Source organism: Parus major, chromosome 2 (assembly GCF_001522545.3).
Source record: "Parus major isolate Abel chromosome 2, Parus_major1.1, whole genome shotgun sequence".
Taxonomy (NCBI): Eukaryota; Metazoa; Chordata; class Aves; order Passeriformes; family Paridae; genus Parus; species Parus major.
Genome location: NC_031769.1, coordinates 59,068,230 through 59,085,726, shown reverse-complemented (window position 1 = coordinate 59,085,726; position 17,497 = coordinate 59,068,230). Strand labels below are relative to the sequence as shown.

The window sequence follows — 17,497 nt, the reverse complement described above, 5'->3', positions numbered from 1 at the left end:
CAGAAATATGCCTTCAGTTTCTTCTGTGTCTCAAATAATGCCCTAAATTACACCATTTATGATATGGCAAACACAGTTAAGATAGAAGAACCTTTATAAGGTTTTGGGCAGAAATACTTGAATGTGACAAACACCAGCAGTGAAATTGTTCCTAAGTAATGTGGACATTTATTCAGTCTTCACCTGTTTGCAGTATTCAGTTTGGAATGCCCTATGTTGTATTAACATGACAATTTCTACAGGTTTCAATTGTGGATGTAAATATTCATCTGCAGAACTTCAGCTTGGGGGCCTGAAGATGAAAATAAACATACAGAACTTGCGTATAATTAGGTAATGCTATAAACCTCATGCACAGAAGGGGGTAAATTATGTCCACTAAAATAATATTTAGAAGTTCAGATGTAAAATGAAAAGAAATTATAACATAAGAAAATTTGAATTCAGAGCTGAGGAGAAGCAAAAAGCAACAGCCTAATGAGCAAAATACATGGTTATAAAGTTATAAATTCTGGCAACAATTCTTAGAAGTGGTAATGTTTTATGATGAAAGTATCAATAGAAATGTTATGGTTTGAGGAGAAGGACTCTTAGAAACATCTAATATTATTTTACTTTACAGTTATAAAATAAGGTAAAGAAAAAAACAAATAGGGATGGGAATGAGGCTTGACGGAGTTAAAAGTAACTGTTAGAAAGTGAGTGGGAGACAATGTTAATATTAAGTGATGTTACTGGCTCTTCTCCCTAACCATTTCAGCCAGATGCACACATTTCACTTATATATATTTATAGTTGTGTACTGTATGTATAAGTATATATGGAAACACACACATATACACAGAATTTATATATTTGTATAGACATATGTATTAAAAATGGTAAGTGAGGTTATATTTGCATGTATTCATGGTACTGTCCAAACAGCTGAGTGACGAGAGCATCAACCAGGGTTTGAATGTGTGGTTATTCTCACTTCAGTATTATACTTTGGTTTCTGGAAGCAGTCTGTCGTATTTGCAGTTTGGTCCTTGACCTTCTATCACTTTTGGAGATGTGCCATACAATCTTTGTTTACAGTAACAAGCATGGAAAAACTGACTTCCTGACGCTAATGCTGAAGTCTGAGTTAAAACCACTCACAGGTGTAAAAACACAGCTCTTCCACTTTGAACTTGTAATGTGTTTGATGTAAAATGCCCATCTAAAGCTGGGCAGCCAAGGAAAGGAAACCAGTCTTTTGCTCAAGACCAAATATTAACTGCCTTGTCTGCAGCTTCACTAAGGATCTGGTTATAATGTTTTCTGTGTGTTTTTCCTCGAGGAACATTAAATTTAAAATTACCCCCCACCCTTCCCCTTCTTCTAAAACTGGTTATTAAATTTTTATATAGGTATGATATAAATTGACTGAGCAGGTCATGGACTTGCAGCTATTGTATGTGCAGCTCTGATCTCTGCATAACCTCTTCATCACACAGCTTTCTCACAGGCAGGTAAAACACATTAGGGTTTGTAGGTTTGTTTCTATGAATCACAGAATCATTGAGTAGTTTGGGTTGGAAGGGATCTTAAAGATCATCTATTTCCAACCCCCTGTGCCATGGGCAGGGACACCTTCCACTAGACTGGGTCAATCAAAGTCCCATCCGACCTGGCCTTGAAGATCTTCAGGGATGACACATCCACAGCTTCTCTGGGCAGCTTGTTACTGGGCCTCACCACCCTCACAGTGAAGAATTGATAGACTGCTCAACTTCCTCTTTTCCACAAATTTATGTCACTTTTCCTAGTATTCTCTGTTCATTAACCCAATACTAATGACTATGAGACTTTTTAAGGAAGTTAGGGTATTTGCATGAGGACCTTTTGTGTTCAGATTTGTCTTAGGTTGCAATGCAAGATGTAACCAAAAGTATGTATTCTATTATCAGCTACACATCTAGATGTGTATAAGAGACAGGTTAATGGGCCATTGAGTCTCACTGCAGGACTGATAAAATTACATCATCCCATTGGGAGATGCTCCACCCAGGGGGAGGAGCCAAGCATTCCTACCTGGATATAATCTGAGACTTGGAACACCACAGTCAACCTTCCTCCACTGGATTCCCAGAGAGGAAGACTGGACCCATCTACACCACCACTGGACCTTCAGAGGAAAACTACACCCTTCTACAGGATCACTGCTTCAACAGAACCACATCTGTCAGTGCAGGAGGACTGCAGCCACCATTAAATCAAACTGCTACCAACACCCTGACCAACAGGGTGTCAGGTTGTATTCTGACTCTGTCAGTGGTTTTTGTACTACTACAGTTTATTTTAATTTTCCTATTTATTAAGTTGAAAGGTTTTCTTTATTTATATATACTAGTAAAGAAATGGTACTCCTACTACCATATCTTTGGCTGAGAGCTCCTTAATTTCAAAATTATAATAATTCAGAGAAAAAGAGTTTATATTTTCCATTTCAAGAAAGGCTCCTGCCTTCTGTAGCAGACATCCATCTTTTCAAACCAGAGACAAGATTACCTTCTCTTCTTGAAGTGCTGGTTTACCTAACAAAGCAACAGTTGACTTTTGGAGTCAAAAACAAGGTTGTGATGCAGAGTGAATGCAAATCTAAATGAAGATGTATAACACAGTTCAGTGGTCATGTTTTTTTGCAATGTAGCTTAAGTGATGTGTTTTGTAGCAATTAAATATTCCAGTTATGTCAGAGTTATTTTACACTTTCAAGAAAATAAAAGGGAATTATAAGATCACTGGAAATTCAATGACAAGTGAGTTAGTGAAGCATTCCTATTTTACTACAAGTGTACATTTTAACACATGCTTCCAAATACTTTTTTCAAATGTTATTTTATTTTTATGTCATCACAATAATAATATATATATAAAAATACAATATATATATATATATATATATATAATAATAGTAATAACAGTCCTGTATATTAACTTATGTCCCAACTACAATAATTATTGTCCTCTTCACATCCCAACGTGTTTTACACTGGTATATACATAGCTTTTGAACTGTGGAGAAGAGTTTGGTCCCAGGACTAACTTTACTTTTGGAAAGAGTTTTTAGTAAGTTACAAGAATAGGGGAAATATTAACCTTAGCTAACTAACAAATGTGGAGAAACTTGTATGTTTTTCAGTGTTGCTTATAATTTGTTTGCATTTACATCAGTGTATCACATTCTGCTCTGTTATTTGGCCTATTTCTGCTCCTATTGCTGCTCCTTCAGGACAGATGCTGAAGTGTTCTTTCTCACACAGTTTGCAGAGTTCCAACAGGACAAGGCTTAAATTACGTAGACTCAGTCTTTTAAAGTATGTAAGCATTTTTTAGCATACAACGATCAAACATAGCTGCATATAGAGAACACATCACTCAAATTTTAAAGATAGCAATTGCATTCACACTGGAAACAGGTTCTCAAATATGATTAAAGAGCTAGCTAATACAAGGTTGTATGGCCAGTGCTGAAATACCTTAAACTTTGAGAGGGTAATTGCAATAAACTGCCCATCACACATCCATAGAAAATTGAATTAACTAGGGAATTTTTTCCAAGACTAGTATTGAATAGTCAGTGAATTTAAATAAATTGTTTTGCAAGAGAAAAGTACAGAACGGTGGTGCTTTACTAGTTTCTTGTCATGAATATCTCTGTGCTGAAAATACAGAAACACCATTTCCCTATTTTTTTCACTTAGCATTCACTTAGATGGTCGAAGCAGATTCTAGAGCATTTTTCTGAAAATTCTACTGAAAAGATGGAATCACAGTTATTTTTTAACTGTTTGGAAAACTAAAATGTGTTTTTTTTTTTTAATGAGGAGGTAGCTAGATCTCCATTCCAGATACCCCTCCTACAGCTTAACAAGGAGATGCCAGAAGATGTAGAAGCCCATCAAGTAGCAAAGGAGTTTAGCTGTGATCACACAAAACTCCTCAGAAGATATCTTACCTTACTAAAGAGGTACAATGTAGACAAACTGCTTTTGGGACTTGAGCTCTCAGATGACATCGACCTAAGTGTCTCTAAACTATGGCAACGTGTGTCTAGCCATACCCTGTGGTCACTAAATTTCTGTTGGTATTTTGTGCAACCCATAGGGCTCTTCATGCCCTGGCAAGTAGCCAGTATGGCGCAGTAGTTAGACCCACATGCAGCTCTGTGGTTTTTGCTCACTGACATATGTTTGTTTTGATTTGAGTCCATAAGTTTTGCACGCTTGAGGTTCACTTTGAGGTTTCAAGTTCAGTGAAACGTCAAGTTTTGCCTGGCTTTTGGGTTGAAACCTCAAGCGTAATGATAATTCTTTCTCCATCTGCAGATTACAGAGAGAAAGGTCATTGAAAATAGAACCTCAAAGCCTGATTCTGCTTCTTGCTGAGGATCATCAAGCATTCAGCTGGATCATTACTTGCGATTATATGTTCCTATCAAATTACCGACTCATTTTGCTGATATACATACACAAGTGTGCTACTGGCATTCTACTGTAATTGAAAACATAGCATTTCTCCAAGTTTCTGTTATTTTTCAGTTCCTGTTTCATAGGTGGCACTGTTTAGTGCTACTCGGGTGGCAGCTTTTGAGTACTGTTGCAATGGGGAACAAAGAGACATGGAACCCCTTATGCATCCAAAGGAGATCACTTTATTGTAGAAATTACCTACCCCATCCTTTCATTCCTTTAATCTCAACCAGACAAAACCAAAACTTAACAGAAGAAGGGCACCCTTCTTCTTCACTGGCTGGCTCAGCTGCAGTGCTGCCGTCCACCAGTCATAACTATCTCTCATGCCCCAACCAATCTGCAACCATCCAGCCTGCAGCTGTGCCTTCCCAAAGGGCCTTCTGGTGAACATAAGTCTTAACAACTTAAACGATTATAACCCCATATCCCACACAGTATAATAAAGGAAAACTTGAGTTTATGGTTGGTTCTGTTTTTTCTGCCCAGTCTCTGCAGTGCCTGTCAAGTGCACCTATGAAGTTCTGCTTCCTTTGACTTCAGGGACTAAGACCCAAAGTGGAACTATTCTCAAAAGAAAAAGCTGACACTCTAAACATTTCATTTACCAAAACCAAAGTTTTGTTTTCAGTGATGTTCAATACGTCACACTTGCTGGGATCCATGTTGCTTTGGAGTACTGTACCAAGCAGAAACTTAGCCATACAAAGAAGTATTTGATTTAACAACATTTGAAAATTACTCCACAAAATTCAGTAACCTTTAAGATCTCTTGAATTAAGATTATTTTGGACTCTCTGTATATTCATGTTCATCTAGAGCCCACTTAGCTGCTGAATCTTGCTCTGAAGCCTGTCTCCCGTGGACAGTTACATCAAATCCAACATAACTCATGTATCCTTAAGGCAGCACAAAGCTGCACTAATATGGAGCAGGATTTGTGATCAAATGTTTGAGAACAGGTCTTCAAATCCTGGCACCAAATTGGTCCTGGAAAATTTTTTATTGATGACTTGTCAAGGCAGCATCCAAAACAATCCCTGTTCTTTCCATGTTTCAGCCCAAAAGCTTTCATGTGAACACAAGCAGTAATGATCTCAACCCAAAATTCTTACCTGTAGCCTCAGCTGTTCTGTTTGGACAACTGCCAAGTTCTCTATCTCTGGAGGGGAGAAAACATGCTCTGGAGCTAAACTGAGGAAGTCATATTAGACAGGTAACTTAGAGTCTGCAAGTGTATTACTTTGAGAGCTAATAACATCTAACAGAGTAAAGTAACTATGTTAGAGATTTGAAGAAGGAAGAGAGCTTGTTACCCATGCTGTTAACAAAGCACTTATCGGAGAATTTATCTGAAGTATATGAATTAGATTTGCAAGCAATATGTGCATGAGGCTGTCTCTCACATAAAGCCTTTCTTCATCTAAACCTTTTTACATTTCTGAGGGAATTATGGCTGGTCTTTCTCTTTGCCATTCTTGACTCTTCCCCTTCCTCCTTCTTCATTGACATCTAGCATGACTGTGAATCCCTGGATCTTCCTTAAATGTAAATTGTGTACTTGTATAGGTGTTTTTTTGCAAGATTGTGGATATATATTTATAGATACTCTAGGGCCCATTTTCCAGGTCTGACTAAAACTTTTGTCTTACTTATTCTGAATAAACCAACATCCTCCAGATACCATGTTGCTTCAGCCCTAATTCTGACTTCTGAGTGTAGTTTAGGTTTCATATGCCAGGGATCTTTGGGTTTTCTCCTGTTTCTCATGGGTAACACCTGGTAGAAGACTAGAGTTTTAATCAGGGTGTTCACTAGCATTTCTTTGGTTAATAGCTGAAATGGAAGCATCTGGAGATTAAATGGTAATCATGTGCTAACAATTTGGAGGTGCTACTAATTTGAGCTGAACTTGGTTAAATTAATACAAAAAGTCTCTTCATTCCTTGGCTCCCCTCCTGTGCTTTCAGTGTCAGATTTAAGAAAAAGTATGCAATTCAGCAGTGCAGTGAAGGCTGCCTATATAAGAAATATAGAATGAACATTTATTTCCTGCACATTTATTTTCCAGTGGGGGAGGTCAGTACTGGAAGAGGTTATGGAATCTCTACCTCTGAGAGTTTTCAGGATGAAGTTGCATTTGATCTGATGTAGTGTTGATGATATCCAGGGGTTTCACTAAGTCACTTCCAGATGACCCTTTGAACATATCTCTAAGTCAGAATAGATAAATAAGCTACTGGTATCCAGTGGGAAGGAACATCAACTCACAGAGTTACAAACTGCTGCAGCTCTGTCTTAGAAATTAATGAGAATAGACTAGAAGCCATTCAGAGCCATCCTTTTATAATTGTTGTATGTTAAAAACAATGGGTCTGGTCACCAGGACATCTCCTCTCATCTTGTAATCTAAAGCCCTGAAGATATATATTTTGCTGCACTCAGTTCCTGCCTCAGTAATGTTTGCGTTTTGGATTGAGAAAGTAATCCTTAACCTAGATTCTCCATGCCAGCTGCCATTGCATCTGAAAGTACACTATTGTATTGGCTAGCTACAGAGTTTGGGTATACCTCTACTGTTTTCCATCAAAGATTTGCCAGTGCTGAAATTATTAACCCCACAGGTGATGTGGTAATTTTGTGATTTCTGTGCATGCAGTCCCGTGCCTCTCCTGAACACTAGCAGCATTGCTGAGGCTGAATGGAACTGCTGGATTTTACATGGAATTTAGGGAACTCCTAGGTGCAGCCCATTGCAAAACCTCTTTCTGAGGAGAGCCAATGAGAGCAAGCTACAACTACCTTCTGCAAATTTTTGCAATCTGCTCTTGCGTGAACGGTTGGGAAGGTTGAAATCGGCACAAAAGAGCACTTGGGTTTTGCTCTGATTGCACTTTCCTGTGTAAGGGTTAAGTCTCTTCTGGGAGAATTCTGTGTTTCATCTCCATTATGTAACTTCAGAGATTGCAGTGGGATCCTGTGCAAAGCAGCTGTGTGGATTCACGACAGCTCTCTTTCTGTATTTCCCTGAGACCGTGTAAAGAGCCAGGGAGCGCAGCATTGTGAAGTGGTGCCCAGCCTTTGCAAACAAAGGGGACGGAAGACTCTGTGCCACCTGCTCTGTCACTTGAACAAATGTTAGGCATAAAACAAGCTGCAAACCGCTAACTGTTTGTTGGATGATAACTTTGTGAGCAGCAATTCCATCGATCATCAAGGTCAGCTTTTCTGCTTTTGTTTCTCGAGCAAACCAGTCCCTCGGTTCCATGCTCCTATAGGCAAGATGGTAAAGCAGCCAAGGATGTTAACTGCTTGGTGCCCAGACAGTAAACAGCATTGCGGAGCTGCACGCTCTCATCTGGGGGCTGCCAGAGGTGTCCAGATGTTTCTGTGTTAAGCAGGGTGGCACAACACCTCTGCAGGAATTGGCAGGCAAGAATGTTTGCTTCTTGGCTTGGACTGAAAGCTTTTGAGTCGGCGGTGTGAGGAAAAGGTGGCCACCGTCCACAAACCAGAGAGAGCCCTGTTGTGTCCACACATGAAAAAGGGGAAAAAAACTCTTCTGATCATTTTTTTCCTGATTATTTTGTGGATAGTGCATTTACTAAAATTACCGGTTAAGGAAACAGTGAATGTTTCTTTCTGTGTTTCTTGCTGTAGTTGCTCACTGAGTGTGGGGCTGTAGTGGGAAAAGGAGTAGTCTTGGCAAACAGATTATTAGTCTCAAATAAATTATTCAGAATGCAGGTTTGGATACAGATTGCAGGGAATGATAATGGAGATGGTTTTCTGAGTCTGTTCATGTTAGGGAGACATGGAGTATGCTTTTCAGGAATTCACTTAAGTGCAATCAGTTTAGAATAACATAGCCTGGAAGTAATATTGCTGCCATCCAGCTAGTGTCTGTGGAACAGCATTCTTCTGCCTCCTGAAGCTTTTGCATTGAAGATGGATAGATATAGGGATATTTATTTTTTGTGCTGTTTTTTTTTTTTTTTTTTTTTTTTTTTTTAAAGGGAAATTCATTCTAACCACTAGAGAGGGGCATGTTTCGGTTGAGATATTTCCCCCCCCTCCAAGTGAAATACTGGACCACATCAGCATCCGATTTGGGTGCGTCATGTGGTTTCTCATGTGATGCTGGTCTCACTGCGCTTTGGAGAGTGAGCCTTTGTGACTCCGCACTCTTGGACAGTAGCATCCAGCAACATAGGATACTTTGGGGAGGGAAAGGAAAAGAGGCAGCCTCCCAGAAAAGCCCGAAAGCCCAGAAAAATAAAGTTACGACAATTTGTTATAGTTATTGTTTCTTCTTAACTGTTTTGGCTTTTATTTTTAATTCTGGGTCTTCCCTTTTCTCCGTTCCTGCAGGCATAAAGCTGCACCATTTGGAAGAAACAAGACTGTCTTTCCTCACAGCTACGATGCTACACCGCTTTCGACAGAGCCTGCTTTTCCCTCCATCTACCTGGGCGGCTGCTGCTCTTTCTGCTGCTGCTGGGGCTGCTGCAGTCTTGCTGCCTGCGCTTCGCCCTGGCTTGGCTGACTCGAAACTCTCTCGTCTGCACATTGCTAAGGAAGAAGAGCGATGGAGCCGCGTATTTTTTTTTTTATTGGTTCTGGAAGCCAAGGGTTGCAATATGTGATGATTTTGGAGTTTTCTGTGGCGGGGGGGAGGGAGGAGAAAGGAAGGGTGTTAATCTAGGATAGGGTGGGTGAAAGCTTAAAGAAATATTATGTAAAGCAATCCCGTGCTCGACAAGGGCATCAGCAACAAGAATCCAGCCTCTGCTGCTCCAGAGGATTAACATGAGGAAGTCACAGTGCTGCAGTCGGGTTTCACCTCAGTGTTGTGCTGGAGATGGATAAATAAGGTATCGGTTGCATCTGCCTGTTAAGGCAAAGCCAAGGGAGAAGGAGAGAGCGAGCGAATGCAAATGCAAAGGAAGAAGAAATGCTACGTGCCGTTTGTCTGATTCTGTGGATTCTCGCTGCAGAGAGGATGGCTTGATTAACAAAGCAGTGTGTGGACGGATGGACTGTAAATTGTAGCTTGAGCACTCCTGGTGCTGTCAGGGAGTGAACTGATGAGTTTGGTGGCTGCAGGAATATCCCCAGGGAAAGCAGCAGCCTCGCACTCTGTGTGTGTATCTGTGTATGTACGTGCTTTTCTGTGTGTGTGAACATGTATAGAAATGAAAGAAAGACATTTCTGACCAATTTACAGAGGACGTTTGTCAGTTTGCTGGGTCAGACTTGATTGCAGCTTGTATTTTCAGCTCTAGCTCTACACCCATTTCCTGACTGAGGTGGCACTTTGTGAAAACAGATGGTAGGCAGTATTGTTTTAAAAAATGTGAAAGCAGATCCTTTCTGCTTAACACCTTGAAGCACTGAGTCTTCTGCACTGTGCTGAGAGAAACCGTGGGGTTTCGTTTTTCTCCATCTTAAAATCCCTATAAACACAGCTGTATTCAGTATGGTGAAAAATTCTACACTGTAAATAGAAATGTGATCAATCTAATCAAAATAAATGTATCCCAGATGACTTCTAGACCAGCTGGCTACCACAGTCATCAGATGACTAAATCCTCAACTGAGCATTTGTATTCAGTGTTATACTTGCATCTTTTTATTTTTCCTTTTTTTTTTTCTTAGATTTTCAAAAACAGCCTCGAATTGAAAAGGATTCTTCATATACTGAGAAAAGGCAATGCTTGCATTTAGCAATTGATTTCTGTGAAATGTAGCTGGGTGTATCTTTTATTGTGGAATCTGCTTGGGGTGGTTTTAGAGCAGGTATCTCTGTGATACTGGTCACAGTACAGACATATTTCATTTGGCAGGTAGCTCAACTTGGCCATATCTGAACAATGCAGAAGACAAGGGAAAACAAGCACTGCACTCAGCTAGCAGGGCTTGGCGTGGATTTTAGCAGCTGCCTAATGAGAAGGACAGGGTATTTTCCTTTCCTTTTTTTTTCCCTTTTATACAAAGCCATAGACTGTAATGTCATACTAAAATGTGTATGAGGGGATTTCCCAACAGTCATGGTGAGCTACCCTGCAAGACACCCGTCTGGTCCTTCCACTGTTTGTTCCCCAGCCTACAAAGGCAGCCCTGTGTTGAATCGTATTTAGCCAGCTGTTGGATAGCATTCTTGTGCTGGGGGCTAAGGAGTCTCATCACTCCCAAACTGTAGTTTTCTGTTTGCTTAAAGAAAAATAACTTTGGCAATACAGCAGGCTCTGCGAAGGAGTTTATGCCACTCCTATACCTTTCTGAATCTGTTGTGTGCTTCTAACTCAGGCAGTTTAAAGCAAGCAAGGAGGGAGGAGGAGAGGCTCTGAACTCACAGCTTCAAAGCTGCAGAGACGAGCAAAATGTCAGCAGCTTGTAATTAGGAGCCCACGGTTACGTCAGTGACTGTATCTCTCCAAGAATTGCTATGTGATGTGTGCCACAAAGCAAAGGAAGACTCTCATAACCTGGTTAACAAGCCTGGCTCAAACAAGAAAGAGCAAAATGGATTAATGAATCTGCTGTGTTCCTAAGTCAGATGTGGATGGATTACATGCACAAGGTTTGCTGAATTCTGCAGCAGTGAAGACTGAATTATGGCATGCATTTGCCAAAAGCGCAAATCCTTCAGGAAAAAATGCAGATGAGCAGTCTTTCCTTGAAAATGTCTTTTCTAGCTCTCTCCTGTGCAGGCAGCTGCATGATATTGAGGCAAGCTCTGAAGGAAGAGATCGGCGAGCTGCACAAAGGTGTTTAAAAGGAAGGTTGCCATTAAACACAAAGCAAGCCTGCTGAAATTCTGTTCTGGCTGAAGCATTACAGATTGGATACTGAAATACCACCCCAGAGGAGAACGGCTGGGCTCTGGTGTGGTTTATATTAAGGCTTCTCTGGTTAAGAGCGAGGGGGGAGGGACAGGGCTTCCTGCAGCATCTTGCAGCCATGCAGAAGTCCCCAGGGCTGTGGGAAGCAGGAGGGATGGATGTGCTCTTAAAGACACATGCCCAGATCCTGCCAAGGGGCTTCCTGACCTCTGCAATTATTTTTAGGTCTGTGAAGGCAACTCGGCGGTGCTTAAGCAGTGAGATTGCAGGGGGTGTTTAATCTGCTGCGGCTGGCCCTTCTCCTTGTCATGGCTGGGAGAGGTTCATGGGGCTTTTATCAATACCCCTCCACCACATCCAGCATGCATGTCTGTCACTGCTCCCAAAGACCAGTTACAGGAGGTCTGGTGTGTGTCTCTGCTCCCAGCAGAAGTCACTTGCAGTTCAGCTCTGTTGTAGTTGCTCTTTAATTTACCAGGATAGGTAGATTGTATTATACAAACAGTGGGGGTGGGTGGTTTTTGGTTTGGTTTTGGTTTGGATTATTTTTTTTTTTGACTGTGAGCACAAATTTGTAGGAGGAGGTGACTCCGTATATTAAACCAATAGCTCTTTGAATTGTGTGTAGTATAATTTAAATATACTTACTTTAATTAATAGAAGGTTACAAAAGCTGGCATTGTCTGGGGCTGTTTAATTTACATCTTAGGTTTAGTCAATGAGCATAACCTGCCTGATTAGAATAGTGTATTCTGCACAGCCAACAGGGTGGAAGGCATTATTTTGTTTGTGTTAGTTCAAACAGCTGGTCATTAATGCAGGCCCCATCTCCAGAGTGAAGTGCTAGTGGACATGAATGGCTGCCTGATTAATGCTGCCCCTCGACGGGTCCTTCATCCAGCAGCGATGCTCGCAGCAGAATAATGCAGCGGGATTTGATTGCGCTCTAACAGGGTAGTATGTCATTGTGTCACCAAGCGATCGAGGTTATTATGGGGTAGGGCAGACAGACGGGACAGTGGGGTTACTAGACCGTGGCATTTTTAGAAATGCAGGGCTGACCTACTTAGAGTTATTCTTGCTGGCTGGCAGCTGCCTGGTGCGGGGCTCCCCCGGATAGGCTGCGGCTGTTGCTAGGGGGAATTAGCATGAATTTTTCCACATACAGACTCAGTGATTGAATGATAAAAGCTGACTGGAATTAAAGAGATTCGGTTCAGTATTATGCAGATTTATCTCCCTCATTTTTTTTTTTTCTCTCTGTCAAATGCATAAAAAGGAGCAGAATACAGTTTGTTTCCATTTATTTTTGACCTTTTTTATTTTTTTCCAGGGGAGGGCAGAAGTGTTGCGAATTTTTGGTCATAATTTAATATTTAGGCTGTTGAAATGATATGATAGTGAGCATGCATCTTTAATGTATGGAAGATTAAAATTCTGCCTCTCTGGAAGGGAATGAAATGAATATATTTTGTGTTCTGGTCAGGCTGCCACCTCTTTTGATTTGAAACCATGTCAGATTCTTTCATCTGGAAAGGGGAAACATATACCAGGTTTTATTGCATAACATTACTCTTAGCTATTTTTAGCTATCTGTACTTCAAAAAAATTAGTCCTGTTTATACTAGTGGATGAAATTAATCCCCAGGCTATGCCTTATGTATGTGGAGACAGATGCCCAGGGTAGCTGCAGTGCTGTGTGTCATGTTCATCTGAAAAGGTGTTTACATAGCTCAGGCTTATCAGCAGTGCATACCTAGCAGAGTGCTGATGCTTGACATGTAATCACATCAATTAGAGAACTCCTCTGGATTTCAGAGTATTTTTCAGGCCCTGGTTTGAAGCTGGATTCTCTAGATGGTCTTTTATTTATCTACATCTGCCTAAAACAGTGTTATCTTTTCAGAGAACTCTGTGCTCCCTTAGGAAGCAAATAAAAACAATACTCAGTGAAGAATCCTTTGATGTAATCATGAATATTTCCTTTGTTATTATCACTAATTATAGAAGATCTTTGTTTAAACTGCTATTTCCCTCTGTGTGATCTTTTACCATGCAAAGAAATTCCAATTTAGTGCTTATAATTTAAAGTTAAATATTCATGGCCATACATCATGACATCACACTCAAAGAAGTGGGAATTTTCAAGATATGTGACAGTGGGGGATAGGAGAGAAGACCTCACACATCTTTGGAATTGCAAAGCCAGAACTGTGATTTGGTGCTGAAAATTTAGTGAACTAATTTTTGTCTGATACTCTTTAATTTCAGATATTTGAATGAATGAGATACCTTTCAGAGGGGTGTGAACAGCTTGCACATCTGAGGTAGCTTTTAGAGGAGTGTGAGCTGCCTGTGCATCTCTCTGGAGAGCTAGCTGCTTCCCTGGATGCAGAGCTGTCCTGCCTTAGCCCCAGAATTTATTGGGAAGGTATTAAAAAAATGAAACCAGAAATGGAGACCTGAATTTGAATGCATTTTGTGGCTGAGGCAAAGCATTCAGTTCTACAGAGTTGAATTTCCTATGTCTTTTTCCTGGCATTGATTCATTACTGAGACTTGCGCCACTTCCTCCTCTGCTCCTTCCTGACAGTCTCACAGAGTGACAGATTTTTAGAGAAGTGAAAGTGGGGAGGGGCACTCTTTGATGCTCAATAATTGTGTTTGCCTTGTCTGTCCTTGGAGGTTACTCCAGAAAGTTCTGGTCCCACTTCCCTCAGCAATATTCTCCTGATCAAAATGTGATGTCCTGCTCCTCTTTCCTGCGGGATGCTGCAGGATGCTAGGCAACAGACAGCCTTTGTCTACAATTGTCTCTTGAGGTTCTTGCCCTTGTTGGTAGTAGCCAATTGTAGTTTTGCCCAGCTCACCTGGGATATTAGCTGACTTGGGCTTCAACAAATCAAAAAAAAACATGCAATACTGTATTAATGCAGTACCTCATTTTCTAGAAAAAAGAATTGGAGTGTTTGGTATATTTGTGCTAAAAAAAGAGGGAGTTCAAAGAAAAACACCAGACAAGAAAAATCATATACTCTTGGAAAAGTGTTGTGTCCTTGCCATTTATCTGGATTTCAACACAGTGGTTGTTTATAGCAAATAACAGACCAGACAGTTTAACAAACCATCAAGTGACATATTAAATATCAAAAATGTAGTGCACCGGAAATTCTATTCAATGTAAAGTTACTCTGCTGAAAGTCTCTTCAATGAAATTTTTTCCAAACAATTTAATGTGTGAATGATGTGATCATAATAATTTGGCTAATTACGAGTAGCAGAAAAACGGTGTGAATGAAACAAACTGAAAATCTGAGCTCTGTGTGTGTGTATGTGTAATGCATAGAAAGAGGACACCACAGGAGTTTGAAATACATGTCTGTGTTGAAAATACTGTCAGTTGTGCACATTCTTTTGAAAAACCCATGTTAATCACTTTCTGATGATCTCCTCTGAGGTTTCTATTCTTGCTACAACTTACACCTCCTACCTTGAAGTTTCTTACCTACAAAAGATCGTGTTATATTTTTCAACATTCTTGTACCATGACCTCTCCTGTGAGCTATGAAAGATCTATTATGCTGAGTTTCATGCTCTAAGGTGGCTAAATGAATGCTGGTTTACTGGGAGCATATGCAGGCAATAATTTTTCTTTTTTCTCTCCCATCAAAATACCCAGAATACTGCCTCCATTTGCAGCTGTGAGGAGGCTGTACTGTTTGGTGTATTCCTGACATCAAAGTTTTGGCCATTCATGGATTTGCTGAGTATTTTGTGATTTTATGGCAACTTTCTGTTTTTCTGAAAATGATCAGAGGATACAGGATATAGAGCAACCCATCTAGATTCCCATGCCACAAGGAGTGAGTTGACTCCCGGCCTTCACCTCCTGCTGGGCCACACAGATCAGTTCTTCTGTAGCAAATGTGTTTCAGTTCTGATTTCAAACCAAAAGTACAAGGAATTGTCTCATATTTCCTAAAAGACTGGCAGTTAGCACATTCCCTTTATTGCAATGCAGTAGGGAATACAAATGTTTAACAGAATAAAATAATCCTTACAAGATTTTTTTTTCTGTGATCCATTAACGTGGAAACAAATTCTGTAACAAATGCTCCTATAACAACCAGGAGCAGCATTACAGCTCCCACATTCCTGCTCTTCCTGCATCCGTACATGTGTGTGCCTGTGCACTCAGAATTGCTGCATACATGTAGTGTGTGGTTGTCTCTACAGGACACAAGCATAACTTACACAAACACAGCACTGAAGCATATAGCATGTCATCACAGTTGTCTCAGTGTAGCACCAAAGCCTGAGCCTCTAGATATATGATGATGTTTTTTTCTATGATGAAAACTGGCTTGACATGAAATGTAGGCAGTTCTGGTGTGCAGCACCAGCCATTGTGTTAATGCTGTCATCCCATTCAACACCAGTGAAGACAGAGAAAAAAAAAAGATCATATTAATGTGTGATAGAAGGGTAACAAAAAGGATAGTGGTGAAAAATGGGGTGTACCTAGATAGCTGTGTTTCATAACCACTTGTGTCTTTTGTAGACATGTAAAATGAAATGTGTGACCGGCTGTTTAAGACAGAGAGAGATATTTTATATTATTACTAATCCTTCCCTCCTGCTCTTAGGCCACACCTACTTCAAAAGTGAATCCAGACTCAGATCTTGACAGAGATCATGACCCTGTTGAAACCAATGGCTGTTTTATTCTGGAATTCAGTTGGGCCAGGCTTTCATCTCTGGTATTTTGCCTTGAACGTGTCTTTTTTCTATACTCTTCCTCCAAAGTGTGGTGTTTCTATTTCTACATTTTTTTTCCCTCTGTTCCTCTGAAAATTCTTTGAAAGCTTACTTTTTAGTTGAGCAATTTACTATAAATTTGCTCTTGAGTAGGGGAAAATGTGTAGAAACATCACTTTACTCCTGAGCTAGTAAAGTAGGGTTGCAGTGAGTCTCAATAATTATGTTTTTTCTGAATACTTTTGCTTTCATCATAAAATGTCTTTAGATTTTAATGAAAGGGAACAGGCAGCGAACAAAACAAATATGCCAAGGAGAACCTGGTCTCTTAACAGGCTGCAGAAACTCGGGTAATGAGATGGCTCGTGTCTTGACCTACAAAGCTCGGGCTCTTAGAAATGTCGAGGGAGGCAGAACGCAACAATTTCAAACAAGAAATGCTTTCTAGCTCTCTAGCCACTTGTGCTGTTATCATCATTAAGGTTAACAGTGAATTCATTTATCTTTTTTTTTTTTTTTGACACTTTATTGTTGCATAAACAGTACTCACCAATACTCAAAGAAATTATTCGTATGGAGGTAGGTATACCACAGTTATGTCAGTTATGTCTGGGTTTGCTATGTTTTTCTTTGTTATATTCAGACACAGTAATTAGGCTCTTTTGAGGTCAAAATGGTTTTGATATTTCAAAGTTGGAGACAATTGGAATAATGACAGTAGAGGACACTGGAGATAGATTTCTGTGAGGTATTTTATCTGCAGAAAACATTCAGAATGGAGGAGGTGCTGCATGGTGCTGCTGACTTGATTCAGGTACGATTGAAACAAATGGCTGGTGAATCTTGGTGTAAATCTCCTGCTCAAGACCTCTACAGATGGCCATGTACTATAGATCTCAGCTGCAATCCCTGCATGTATGCATTAACACACGAGTACGCTGCTTTAGCTGAACTGTATTTGTTGGTGTGTCATCTCCAGCATCTCTTCATATTACTCTTTTAAAACAATTGTTTGCAATTGCAGAGGAGATCTCAAATTTCAAGGTTTTTTTCTTTACCTTGCAATGGCAGGTAAGATTATGCACCTTTGTGAGTTTTCTGAATATATCCCTTTTATAAAGAAGCAGAAGTTCCAGCACACTTCAGTGCCCTATTTGCTGTGTCACAGCCCATAGGTCTTCTTTCCATTATGTGTTTTATGTTAAAAGCAAGAGAATCACACATTTACCTTCAAATTCAACTTTGGTTCCTTGGCATGATACTCACCAAGATTTTTGTGATTTTTGTGATTGGAAAGAAATACTTGCAAGCATTCAAAATAACCTCCTCTGGTATCTATATTTGTATTATCTGTTCACATTTGATATAAGTTATCTGAATATGAGATATGAAGAT

The 17,497-nt window shown here is 40.1% G+C and overlaps 1 long non-coding RNA gene across 7 annotated transcripts in view; it reads left to right on the top strand.

Moving 5' to 3' along the window:
- LOC117243895 overlaps nucleotides 1-13,363 on the top strand; it is a 253,109-nt gene extending 239,746 nt beyond the window's left edge. For all 7 annotated transcript variants that reach the window (XR_004495900.1, XR_004495903.1, XR_004495897.1 and 4 more), the window contains one exon: nucleotides 8,871-13,363. This is a non-coding gene — a long non-coding RNA (uncharacterized LOC117243895). The remainder of the gene's footprint in view (nucleotides 1-8,870) is intronic.
- Nucleotides 13,364-17,497: the final 4,134 nt, after the last annotated feature.